This window comes from Bactrocera neohumeralis, chromosome 6, assembly GCF_024586455.1.
Source record: "Bactrocera neohumeralis isolate Rockhampton chromosome 6, APGP_CSIRO_Bneo_wtdbg2-racon-allhic-juicebox.fasta_v2, whole genome shotgun sequence".
Lineage (NCBI taxonomy): Eukaryota > Metazoa > Arthropoda > Insecta > Diptera > Tephritidae > Bactrocera > Bactrocera neohumeralis.
This window is the reverse complement of record NC_065923.1, coordinates 32,750,662-32,763,086: the sequence shown is the minus strand read 5'-3', so window position 1 is coordinate 32,763,086 and position 12,425 is coordinate 32,750,662.

Genomic DNA, 12,425 nt, shown 5'->3' with positions numbered 1-12,425 from the left:
CGGAGTTATCAGTTCACATGCAGACAATTTCGTGGTGGTCGAACATCAAAACCAACATGTGAATGACCTTTATGCATGTGTAAGTAAGTCTACATACAAATGTTGATGTGTTTGTAGTCACGAAGTAAATTAGTTTTGCTGACGATAATTGACAATTAAGACGAAATACACATTTGGGTCTCAGGATTTTGTTTCCGTGTTCTAACACTTTGGCAATAAGAAGCTTCAATTTAGCTAGACATCATCATAACTCTGTTTCTTGTCTGTCATTTCAATAAGGTGGGTGTATGTATAAGAACTTTTCAAGCAAGCTCCCAGAGTTATTGCTCGCCGCAGTCGCCCACCACCGCTTTCGTTGGGCATTGTCGTTGGTGACCCGATTTTCATTATGAGTAATCAATTTTTTAGATATGAATTTGTCGCTATTCAGCAGCGATTTGCAGATGGAAATTCGACCCACGAAGATTCAAAAAGATTACCAACATTAATAAAAAAAAATACCATTTTTTGTTGGCCATCTAAATATCCGTCAAAAACTTCCTGTTATTTATTTTTGAATCGCTGCCACTTTCCTTCATTGACGCACTAAAATGCCACAGAATGTGAATCGCATTAAATAAGCCAATAATCTTCTTAACGTTTTACAACTATGTTGTTATTGTAACGAGTAAATTTGAAATATGCGAGATTTAAAAATAAATAATGCCGCAAGCACCTTAAAGGCTGCCGTCATATATATTTTTATAGAAGCAATATCGATAACAAGCTCATATTTGATAACTTCTTTTTACCACTTTTATATGCTTTATTCATTTAATTTTTTTTAGCGGAAGCATCGAGCGAACCGATAGATTACAACTGCTTACGCATGTAACATCCCGTCTCCTTTGCAAATGTGTTTTCTTCTCTAGTGGGACCAGCCACGCATTATGGAGAGTATAAATTATAGCAGGAGCTACATCAGGATTTGTAACGAATGAATGCAAAAATTACACGAATTTAGATGGGATGGGAAAATTGTTGTTGTAAATGTACGAATATGCACGTAAAGCTACTTTTGTGCCGCATTAAAAAACCGGAGGCTCGTTTACGGTAAAAATGTAAAAATGGCAGTAGATCGAGGAAAGAAGATGAAGAGTGTTTTTCGAAGTCACGCTCAAAGTTAGCAGAATAATCAATACCGTTGACTTAGATTTATACCACGTGCATACTCCGTTGCCAATTTAAGACTAGAATATTTTGAGAAAATAAAAGGCGTTTCACTAGTCAAAGCATCACTGTCTTCATATTCATATGTGTATGTGTGCATAAATAGTAAATTATTTTACTAAAAACAAATTTCACGGCTTCGAAAGGTGCTCATATATTTAGTCTTTGGATAATAAACTTTATTAATTTAATATTTTATTAAACTCACTTTACTTATTATAACTTTACATTTTAGTTTTTGTTTATTAAATTCACATTTTCCACAACTTATTATTAATTTAATATTTTATTAAACTCACTTAACTTATCATAACTTTAATTGTCAGGCAGCGGCTTGTCTGCCACTTCTGAATACTTCTGTACTTCTGTTTTAGTCAACTATTGTCTACTATGCTCGACTGTATATTTCGAATATTGTTCGAGTGTAGTTCGAATTGATCATATGTTCGTATAGTTTTGGTCAGAGGTGCATTTAAAAGGCACGTCCGCTACGTGTGGACCTTTGACCCACAGGTTCCCCTCCCACATATATATATACAAATTACTTAGGAAAGCATTGTAAAATAAATAAGATTTGAAAAAGATGTTTCTTTAAAGGTATAGATGTGTTAGTTTAAATAATATGCAGAAAAATCGGGGAAAGCGTCATTATTTTGACTTCATAAGCATAATAAATCCGTTGGTCTAAATTTGTACCTTCAATAATGCGCCAAATATTAATTTATAGTAGCAATTGACCTGAGTTAGTCTTGAAAAGTCAAATAACATGCTCGGGATGATGATTTGAAATGCCGTATGGCATGCTGCATCGTCCTCCCAGAACCATTTAGCGTTTGAGCGAACGAAATTGTTGTGACAAACCAAAAACTCTTTCACTAAGTGTATGTTATGCTCACCTCTGAAGTTGGTATTGATTACACGTTCGCTTTTAAAAAGCTCGGACCAGTAATACCCTTGGCATGCCACGCAAACCACTTCATATGGTAACTTCTTAGAGATTTAAGACAGATTGTTCACTATTTAGGACTCTTCTTACTTCAAATACTGCAAACTTGCCTATTCATGTAACAGATAAGCCAGAAAATTGCATCATCAACGATGCATGTGAAATTTCTTAAACTTCTTCTACGTAAGACACGAGCTATGGAAATAAATTTTCACCGCATGTCCATGATTTCCACCAGTATATGTGATGAAATGGTAATATTCCAACGGATACTCAACTTAAATATCAAGACTATACTTGGTTTGACAGCAATACCTTTAGAAACTTATGTACCACTAAATAAATACCCTTTATATACTAAAAAGTTAATTCAATTCATTTCCGAAAACTTTATATTAAGAATCAAGATCAGCTAAGTTAAGAGGCAACATTTTTTGAATTTAAAAATTGTACTGGAACTTTAATTCATCGTCAAAGAAAAACAATAAAAGTAAATCCTAAGCCTTTATGGTATATTATCGTAAATAGATTTGGAACTGAATTCTTCACTTTGATTTTGTCTGTACAGAAAGCACGTAAAAAAACTTTTAAATTATAATTTTTAAGCATTAAGCAATATAAATTAAAGGATTAAAAAAACATTAAACGCATAAGGAATCAGGAGTTTTATCCGTTGCAAATCGCAATTCCACAACTTTCTTTTAAATAAATTAGCGAATCTTTCTCCTTGCTACAACAGCAATAACAACAACAGGATAATCGCTGAAACTCAGGCAACTTTGATGCAAAAAAGAAATCGTACTACACAATTTATATCTAAAAGTTGTCAGACTGTTATAACTAGTAACAGACTCGATAGCAACTACGTTAATACAAAAAATCAAAATTTTTCTATTTTTGCATAAAATGGTACCAAAATTAATTTTGTCCGCTAAGAATTTTGTTTTTTTCAAATTTTACTAAATGAACCGATTAAAAAAATTAAATAATAAAATAATTTTGTCTAAACTAATAATAAGAGTTGCTAAGTGAAATGAATAAAATCGATTTAATTACTAACCATTACACACTTCAGAAGCAATCAGATGTAAACAAGTGTTATAAAATTATGATTGTCTTATTAAAAGTTTTTTCCGATGATATTGCGTGGATTATGGGAATTGTTCATTACTGCTAAGTGAAAGAGTAAGTTTGAATTGTTTTTACTGCAGACAGCACGATAATATTTACTTATATTTGTATATATTTCGTGTGGTTGGAATAAAAATATTTTAAAAATTTATTAACTTTGAAATAAGTTTTTTCTTCCTTTTTTTTAATGCACACACACTATAAGCAGCAAATGTCGAAGCTGAAAAGTGAAGCGTATTTTATTTTGTATAATATTAACTCAATTACACAATAAGTGAGTTAAATTTTTTTTGCAAAGGCGGTCGCCATTTTGCCAATTTAATTAATTAAACCGCTTAATTTATATGTCCAACAAAATCGGCGACAACAAAAAAATGTTAATAAAAGCATTACTAAATTAGATTAAAACACCTAACACGGTTGTGGGTGCTTGGTCCGAAAATAGCAGATTAACAAAACCACTTTATACATGGTATTGTTTACTTTATGGATTTATTCAACATGTGCGTTCAATGTTCAAAGGCGGCTGTCTGTGTTGTTCTGCTAGCATACTAAAAACATACATATATGTATATGCATACATATGTACGAGTACATGTGTGCACTCAAAATTTCTCGAGAGCGTAATTTGAAATCAGAAAGCTTTCAGCATTAAGCACACATGTGGTTCTTTGTTATTAGTTGCAATACGGCCGTACTAGTTAGTAATGAGAAGAGGTGTTTGCAGCACAAGAATAAATTTCTATTTTCACAACCCATTTGTCATACAAATAAAGGTTATACTGTTTAAATGAAAATTAAAACTTAAGCTTATATTATTTTGGCTATAAAAATTATAATTACTTCATAAATAAAATGAGGTTTTTTTAAGTGTTTTTGTTTCAAAAATAACGATCCAAATCTTACGTCTTACAAGGACCTGGTATTCTCGGAGATGAATGCAGAAATGCATAAGTTTAAAGGCATCTCATTTTTAATAGTACCAGTGAGGTAAACCCACCGAAGTACTAAAAAAAATGCTCATTGTCCAAAAGTAGACTTCTCTCATGATAATAGCATGGATATATTTCAAAACTGAGATAAGTTTGTTTATTATTTCCCTTAGCCCCAACTTAAAAATTTCAAACGAGCGTTGGAATTTATATAATCCAGTATGTTAATTATCTCAATAAAGATAACGTGTTTTTAAATAACAGCGTATCTAATGAAAGGTGAAACTTAAATTGAAAATTGAAAGGTTTTAATGTTTCCTTTTCTTAAACATAAACTTCAGAGGGCATTTGCAATAAAAAATCCACTTGGAATAATGTATAGGTTGTTGTTCAACAATCACCTTCATTTTTCGCCTGAAATGTCTGGTGTAAAATACAAGCAATTTGCGAACTACAGAAAATTTAATTTCCAAAGTTTTAACGAAAAATCCCGATTTAAGCCTCACCTTGGTACCATTTGTGTCAGTTAAGTGAAAGCAAACATTGATGATGATTTTGAGCACTCACAAAATATTCAAAAATATATTTTAAACAGTCTATTTGGTAACATAACATTAACAAGTAAGGAAGGGCTAAGTTCGGGTGTCACCGAACATTTTATACTCTCGCATGGTAAAGTGATAATCGAGATTTCATTATCCGCCATTTACATATTTTTCAAATACCGTATTTGTGTAAAGTTTTATTCCGCTATCATCATTGGTTCCTAATGTTTATACTCGTATTATACAAAGAAGGCATCAGATGGAATTCAAAATAGCTTTATATTGGAAGAAGGCGTGGTTGTGAACCGATTTCAGCCATATTTCGTACATGTACATTCATTAGGTCCTGAGATATGCTTCTTGGTCCATAAATTTCATTTTCAATTTTTAAAAAAAGCCTGGGTGCAGCTTCCTTCTGCCACTTCTTCCGTAAAATTTAGTGTTCTGCCTTTTTTGTTAGTCGGTTAACGCACTTTTAGTGATTTTGAACATAACCTTTGTATGGGAGGTGGGCGTGGTTATTATCCGATTTCTTCCATTTTTGAACTGTATATGGAAATACCTGAACAAAACGACTCTGTAGAGTTTGGTTGACATAGCTATAGTAGTTTCCGAGATATGTAAAAAAAACTTAGTAGGGGGCGGGGCCACGCCCGCTTTTCCAAAAAAATTACGTCCAAATATGTCCCTTTCCTAATGCGATCCTTTGTGCCAAATTTTTTAATATCTTTATTTATGGCTTATGAACTTTAAGGTTTTCGGTTTAAATTTTGTAAATGGCAGTATCTAATGGCCGATTTTGCCCAACTTCGAACTTAACCTTCTGATGGAGCCAAGGAATACGTGTACCAAGTTTCATCACGATATCGCAATTTTTACTCAAGTTACAGCTTGCACGGACGGACGGACAGACAGACATCCGGATTTCGACTCTACTCGTCGCCCTGATCACTTTGGTATATATAACCCTATATCTGACTCTTTTAGTTTTAGGACTTACAAACAACCGTTATGTGAACAAACTATAATACTTCGTTAGCAACATTGTTGCGAAGTATAAAAACATATATGTACATATACGTATGGCATCTCCAGTCCAAAATTTACACATGTGTGTTTCAAAATGCTTGTTATGTTACCAAATAGACTGTGTAAGATATATTCTTGGATATTTTGTTTGAAATGGATTACATTGAAAACTGGAACAAAAATAAATAGAAGAACCATTAAACTAATTTTCCATTGATAGTATCATAATAATGAATTCGTAAAGATTTATATAATAAATGTTTGGTATGAACTCATATTGTAAATGGAGATATCGTGTAATATGAATAGAAGTTTGCTTGAAAATGAACTGCAAAATCGCAAAACTCATAATAAAATTATTTATCATGAATTCACGTTTCTTCAAAGGAGATGAACGTTTTAAATTTACTGATTTACATAACTAATATTACTCATATATTGTGTAGTCGAAAAAGTCTTTTCTTTTTTTTATTCAAATTAAAATTATTTTTTTTATATTTATACTATTAAATAAATAACGAAATTGTACAATTTTGGTAAACCACTTTTCGCCCTTTATCCGCTGGAGACATTATTACATCAGAGTAAAACTTTTATTAGTGTGAATCGAAATTTCGAAATTTCCAGAACGGAAGCGATAGAACCATTGCTGTGCTACACGAGCTGATACAGCATCGTCTCCCTAAACTTCACAAATTTCATTGGTGACTGTAACTTTTTTTCAACTTCCCCAAATTTAATTTTGTTTTCGATTGAATGAAGTTTCAATCTCATCTTTCCAACACCATATGGTGTGATACAATGGGATTGGTAGCATTGGAGATACAATATTTTCTCTTAGTATTGAACTAACCGATACGAAATACAAAAAAATCAATTATTTGAGATAAAGAAATTTTTCTTCTGGTTTTTTTTTCAAAAAATTTTAACTATTTTCCGAAAGACCTTACTTAAGACGATAATGGAATGAATAAAAAACTATAACTAAACCAATTCTTGCCTCATTTTCTACATATTTCAGTGCAATTCCAAATCCATATATTATATTTCAATAAATTTAAATATTTATAAAACCTTTGTGCAAAAAATAATATTCGCAGTTTTACCATTGAATTTTTAACAACATATTACCCTGCCTTTTCCCTCCTACTCTATCTATATAGCTGCGTTTCCTTTGTAAATTCTTGCTCACGTGCTTAGTATTTTAGTAACTGCCTAAAGTGTGACAAAAAATTGAAATCAGTATCCACGTACGAGACGTTTAAATGTCATTGCTTAGTTCCTTTTTCAATTACATTCACATATGCTCTTAATTGATGCTATTGAAAATTTTCAATGTCGGAATAGAGTGCAACAAGACTGCTATTAAACACCCTTTAGCACTTATTAGATTACTTATATCGCAGCGGAGATCAATTGAATGATGAGGCACAACATTACTCGAGCAAATTGATTGCCACTAAAAATAAGATTGCTCATCCGCTATGGCGTGCTATATTTCACTGGGCTGTGATGCAAATGTATTAATGGATAATGAATAAAATAAGTAGTACACAAAAACAAATTTAAAATCTCTTTTATTTATAAAATTTTTTTATAAAGGCTAGTTTTAAAAGCAATTTATGAATTTGAGCGAGGATTGAATATATAGATCCAATAAACCTTCGACTGTATTTCTACCATGAAAAAGCGTGTCATAAAATTTCAATCTGGATTTTGTTATATCTAGGTAAGTAGAGAATAAGATAATGTGTGAGGGAATAGGTATGATATGTTTCACCAAAATTTTTAATTCAGACAACAAGGTAAAAAATTTGAAAACTGTCATAATTAAACTATCAAGACCCAGCCAGAACAAATTATTTTACCGAAATTATGGAAAAGAAACCTTTTAGGAATTCAACGGCAGTTTCAAGAGGTTTTAAAGAATTTAGAATTCACACAGATCCAACTAAATAAAACTAACGAATCATCTAGAACAAATATAGAATCATAATTATTATTATTTCTGATTATTACTTATGTTCAAAATATATTATGCAACTATTATAAGCGACATAAGAACCTAGACAGCAATTATTAAAAACACTGGCCAACACTCAAAAAATATGTGAGTTGATACGAGAAAACAGGTCACATTTTCCATATCACCTCTTGTTCATAAGAAAGAAGAAAAAAAAAACATCTACTAGCGGGAATGTGGTTCATCCTACCTACTGCACCAAACCAAACATTTTTTTTGTAGGCCAGTGTAGTTGGTTTATTCACATAAATTGCCAGAAGCCAATATTTGAAACGGCTGATCTCATGCAGAACAGTACCATACAAGCTTATAGCATGTTGTATTTAAATTTGGTCTTAGGTAAAGGACGTCATACTGACTTGTCATTTCAATCCACTTCCTGTGTAGATCAAAAACTTTGTGAACTTTCTGCACATAAGTGACACTGCCGTACATAAGTTTTGAAAGCTGCCAAAGTCGTGCCGGCATCAAACTAAGATTGAATGCTCAGCGCTAATGCAAGCGATTGAAAGAGAATATTGGTTACACAATGTCGAAATATAGGACAAGCCTTCTTATATTTACTTAAACAAAGACCGTTTTTACCGTTATATGTGAGCACATATGTATGCATGCATATGTAACTTTAATGGTACCTTCGCTATATATGTAAATTTGTGTGCGTGTATGTATGTATGTGCTGTTATTTAGGATTTCCTTAATTTGATTTATTTAACTTAAGATAAAAATAATCAAATTGCAATAAATCAGTATTTGCCGCAATCAATATTTTACTTTATTGACACTACGAGCACAACAGGACTTTGAAATATATACAAACATATGTATATACTAGGGTGAGCCTAAAACTAGCTTATATTATGAGAAACCCATATAGCAAGAAGCATATACTTTTTACGTGGCATTTATAGGTCTATGGAAATCTTAATATTCGAATGCTCACCGACGCCTTTTCAAAATTAAACTACAAATCCAGTTTCGTTTTAACCCATAAATTCAATCGGTCTTTGGCCCACCCTAATATATAGATGTACTTATATATTGTATGTTCATAGAGAGTGATACAAAAGTTAAGCTGTTGTGTACATGAAATTTGTCAACCCCAAATTTTTGCTCCAGCAAATGTTTGCGTAAGATTTTGTGCTTTTGCTGCTTTTGTTTTCATCTTTAAATATTTGCTCGCAACAAAAGTGTTATGTTTGACATATATCTATGTGGGAATGTAGATCGGGGGCAACTCCGCCAACGAAGGCGGGTAGGTGGGAAAGACAATGAGAACAAAAGCTAAATAGTATATGTATATATATATATCTTGATTAATATTTTCGGTAGTTTGTGAAGATAAGTGTAATCCGAACGTTACTTTAATATAATCATTTTCAATGTCATTGTGAGCTGCAATTTTATACAAATTATAATTAAAACTGTAATCCAAACCGTTATTGGAACTGTAATTAAGACTGTAATCAAAAACCATAATTAACAAACTGTAATTTGAATTAAAGTTAAGCAATAAAGTGTAATTTTGGAACTGTGTGAAGTATTGTTTATTTCAATTGGAAGCGTGTTGTGGTAGCAAAATCCCACATCTATAGTAAATACATATATATTTAATTGTTTTCTTAACTTCCTTCCTTCCTCTTGACACAAGTATCAATCAATTGAGCAACCGGAAGCATAGGCTAAGAATATTGCCAAGGCGTATAAACAATCTTCGGCAATTCCCTTTAGCACACATATTCTGTTTACCCAACTGACATGGGTTAAGTGATTTCAACACAACAGACCATTGATGAGTCACCTACGTGAGCTGTGGCCTTCTTAGTAACTTGCCTCATATTGATGTGACTTGTAATACAACAACTTAGCTGGAGATTAGCATATGGCAAAATGTTGTTCATCTTATAGGTAAGTAAGCCCCATTTAGCCGCTGTTATCCTTGACATAGTAATGAGTATATTTAACTAACGTTATTGATAGGTAAAGACTTGGCGCTATTGACACTGATTATATTAAGAAAATGAAGGATGTGTTTCTAAGAGTTTGTTAGTTTAGTTTATTAGAAGTATTAACTAAATTAAACTAGAAAGTAAAACTAAAAATAATTTATTCTGTACCAAATTCAAAACGGATTTTTTTTTATATTATGCCAAGCGTATATCGTAATTTGAATATTTTTAAATATTTTCCTTTACCATATAGAGGAAGGAATTATGTGTAGAAGTTCACGCAAGTGAGGATAGTTCTCTGATCGCCATTCACTTGGTAGTGGCCAGAAACGATTTCTTTTACATATGGCTCAAGCAGCTCACGACTTCCGGTATTAGACCAAATATCCTCTGGGTAGCCATAGAACATCCGTTTCAAGGTGAGGAAAAGTAAGAAAGTGAACCATCGATACTCAGGGTTGTGCGCGTTTAGAACACGTCACGAAAAAAACGCCCACAATGAAAAATTACCAACCGCCACGGATGAGAGATCCCCCTTTTGATGCCGACCATGGCAAACGCATTAAGGATTACGATTTGAGGTCATGCACCTGGTCATGTCCGGTCCTTTAATTGGGAAGGTATCAACAACTGACCAGATATTTACCAAGCACCAAATCTGGGAAAAGACCCTCGAGAAGAGTATCGACACCACTGTCAAATTCTTAGCTGCTTTTGACAGCACGAAAAGGAGCTGCTGCTAGCGATGTCTGAATTTGGTATCCCCACAAAATTAATGCGGCCGTGTACTGACATTGAGCAACACCAAAAGCTCCGTCAGAATCGCGAAGGACCTCTCCAAGCCGTTCGATACCAAACGAGGTTTCAGCGAAGGTGACTCCCTATCGTGCGTCTTCTTCAATATACTGCTGAAGAAAAGAATAAACATCTCCCGACATCAAACAAACAGTCGTCGCTCTCGAGGCTTGGCTCCCACGTCACTGCTGACAGTCATAACTTCGAAGTCGTAGATAATTTCGTTTATCTTGGAACCAACAACAATGTCGTCCTCGAAATCCAACGTAGAAGAACTCTTGCCAACAGTTGCTACTTTGGACGGAGTAGGCAGTTGAGAAGTAAAGTCCTCCCTCGACGAACAAAAACCAAAGTCTATAAGTCAGTCATTATTCCTCTCCTGCTATATGGTGCAGAGGCATGGACGAAGACAACATCTGATGAGTCGACGTTACGAGTTTTCGAGAGAAAAGTTCTGCGAAAGATTTATGGTCCTTTGTGCGTTGGCCACGGCAAATATCGCATTCGATGGAACGATGAACTCTATGAGATACACGACGACATTGTCATAGTTCAGCGAATTAAAAGACAACGGCTGCGCTGGCTAAGTCATATTGTCCGAATGGTCGAAAACACTCCAGCTCTTAAAGAATTAGACACAGAGGAAGACTTCCATTCCGTTGGAAAGACAGGTGGAGAAGGACTTGGCTTCGCTTGCAATCTCTAATTGTCGCCACCTAATGAAGAGAAGAAACGACTGGCGCGCTGTTGTTAACTCGGCTGTAACCGCGTAAGCTGTCTACACCAGTAAAGAAGAAGAATAATTTTCATTAGCGTCAGTTATTGGAAAAGCAACTAAACAATAGTATTTAAAAAGCAATTTTCTTTTATTTTATTAAATTATTTATTTACAATTTGTCAGTAAGACATTTGGTAAATTAGTATCACATTTTAATATTATAAAATAAATAGTTGTACTTCAGTGAGAAAAGCTATTAACTATATTCCAAATTCCATAATTAAGAAAAAAAATTAAAATAGAGGCAAATGTGTGAGTAATGTTAATATACATAGATAAATTTAAAACTTCAATTTAACAAAACTAGTTTGAATTTGAGTTTTGTGAATATTGCAGATCGCTTACAAGCATACTTTTTTCATAATACGTAGTTCCCCTAGTCACCACATAAGTTCTTACCAAAAGTTTATTATATAAACTATGCAAACTGATCCACGTTTACCATATCAATGAGTAATTAATTCAATGGTTAATCTATTTGTTTTACGTCTAGTTTTCATTTCAAATAAGCAAATCCAAAAATATATTTTAAACCTTATGATGTCCAAATATAAAGTATACACATACTTGCGTATAATACATTTATATCTCCATTCAGAAATTTACACGTGTTCGCTTGAAAATTTAATTATATCTGCTCAAAATCATCATCAATGTTTGTTTTCACTTAACCGACATAAATGGCACCGAGGTGTGGTTTTGGTCGGGATTTTCCGTTCAAACTTCGGAAATAAAATTTTCTGTAGTTCGCAAATTGCTTGCGTTTTACACCAGAGATGCGAGATGAAAATGCTAGGTAATTGTTTGTTAAACTGCATTTCAGGTCATGGGAATTATTATATACGTGCATGCACTATACATTAGGGTGTCCGTTATTTACCGAGTTGCTTTTTTATTGCAAACGCCCTTTGAAGTTTCAGTTTTTATCATAAACTATCTGTAGGATCCAACATTAAAGCCTTTTAATTTTCGGTTTAAACTTTTACTTTAGTTAAATACGCTGTTATAATAAAAACACGTTCTCTCAAGTTTATTAAAATAACTCACATATTGTAATAAAGTCATAATTTTACCATGAAAAAATTCTA